We start from the raw sequence: 2,341 nt of genomic DNA, 5'->3' as shown, positions 1-2,341 counted from the left end.
GCTTGCATTAATTTAAAACGCTTGTCTTTCACATTTAAAAAAATTCTTTAAGTGAAGAAAAAAATTCAAGACAAATTTCAAACTGGTTTTCTGAAAAACTGGCCTACAGATTATTTCTAACATTATCTGTTAACGCTGAATGGGAAGATTTCATCTGCCCATTTTTTCAAAAAGAAATGCCTTATATTGTTGCCATGTTGCAACGTTATTTTGGAGGAAAATGTTATGTGAGAAATCTATGATGGGAACTTAATACCCCGGCAAAATTTCGTCTTGATATGATTACCCTAACTGTATCTAAGGACAGAATATGTTTGTATGTTTGAAAAAAGGAGAAACTATTTTGAGCCTCCTTAACATTGAGAAAGTATTCGGGTGCGGGAAAAAAACAAAACACGGAGTTTGAACAACAACAAGGACATTGGCAAAAAACAACAGTCTTCATGAGACAAACGATATATTTGCATTTACTTTTTACATTTTAGTGCAGTTATTTGCCATGTTGAACACCAAAATAAAGCGATTAAAAAAGACCGATTCTTGGTACACGAACAGTTTTTGTTGTAGATGTTGAATTGATTGGTTTATATGGAATTCAAAAGGCACATTTTTTACTTTTTTGGAACTGGAAAGCAAGAGTACTTTTTGACCTTAGAGACACCTTTTTCTTCTTTTCAATTCATGTAAAACACATACTTTTACTTGGGAGATCGTTAATCCAAAACAATTTGTATTTTTACATATTTAATTGTAAGACTTTTAACACGAAATATAACTTATTGCTCTATATATTGACGGATTCCCAGCAAGATAATGATGCTCACTGCAATTAATCAGGGTTTTCAATATATTCCGTGAGACTATGGGTGCTTTCCTTTTGTCAAAACTGGCCTGCAAGCCTGACTGGTCTGTTTGTAAAGAAAATGCAACACTTTGAAAGAACATTTGCATGACAATTCATCGTATTCTTCTGGAGGAGAATGTATCATTCTCGAAGTGTGTTAATTTGAACATGTCGTAGAGATTGTCCTTTCATATGCCTGGTCTGGCCGGTCTCTCAAATGAAAAGTGCCCTATATTTCAATTACAGTACAGGTGATGGCTTTTCAAAAACACAAGAAAGATGGTGTTCTAAAGGTGTTCTTGTGTTTACAAAAAACTTGAAAACAACACATCATAGCACGAATAGAGGGACACTGACTTCAATTCTATGGGATGTCACCAACAGTTTGCCTTCTGATAGGGGTTTCAATGAGCCCTAGCTGAATGGAATAGCTTTTGATCACTAAGACAGTGTGCGAGCCAGCCTTCTTTTCCTGAGAGGTTTTCTGAGGAGAAAAACGAAAAAAGAACAAATCTGAAATCAGGAGAGTACTAATACTAATAAATCGTAATGTTCGAGCATTAAGGTGGCTCAAGCCAGTTGCAAAACTTTCAAGTAACGTTCTCTTTAGAAGGCTTGGCACTACAACCCTATAACACGTATTAGCATTGTTACAATACCATAAGAAACACAAATTATTGCTAAACAAGATGCGATCATTATTGTGACGAATTAAGTTACTGTGGTTATTGGAAAACCCTGTAATAACACCCTTTATTTTGTCTTTAGTTTCACATAGCTCAAAACCAAATCTCTTGATCTCATTTTTTTATTGCTGGAAAGTGATCAAAAGGCCAAGGTGAAACTCTCTGCAAAGTTTTTAAAAACAAATTCTGTACAGCGGATTCAGAGCCACCTTAAATCTGTGATTAAGTGTGGAAACTGGTTAGAGCCACCTTAAAGGAACTTCAAAAACCTTCAAGAGAACGGATGATTTCGAGATGCTCTGTCTCTGACATCTTAAACAGCATAACTCCATTCAAAAAACAATCCTGCAGACGGATACACATACGCAATTTTTTCAGGAATGAGTTTGAAAAACGGAGTAGCGTGGGATTCTGGAAAGTCAATTCTATCGAAAAAGTGTCCTCTGATTGCTTTAGCGCCAGCAGGGTAGCGCAAATCCCAATCATCCTTGGTGCTAGACATCAAGATTTCCGGGTGGTCCAAGGCAACTTTTAAAAGGTAATAGTCTTCCCCTACATCTGCAGTGGCAATAGCAACGATGGAATCCTTTGCAATCACATCTAGCAATCCCTCTCTCATCACGTCTACGTCATTTCTGTTGACTCTTCTTTCGAGAGCTTCCTGTTCCAAGATGTGTTCATCCCATGCTTTGACAAATGCTTTATTTCTGCAGTTCTCATAATCACCATCTTGGCAAAAATCACAGTAGCAAGATAGATCCCGCACTTTCAACCTTCTGCTTTCCCCATTTGCTAAAATGCTGTGAATGGC

The sequence above is a fragment of the Montipora foliosa genome, chromosome 10, assembly GCF_036669935.1.
Source record: "Montipora foliosa isolate CH-2021 chromosome 10, ASM3666993v2, whole genome shotgun sequence".
NCBI lineage: Eukaryota > Metazoa > Cnidaria > Anthozoa > Scleractinia > Acroporidae > Montipora > Montipora foliosa.
Note: the sequence above shows the minus strand (reverse complement) of the source record.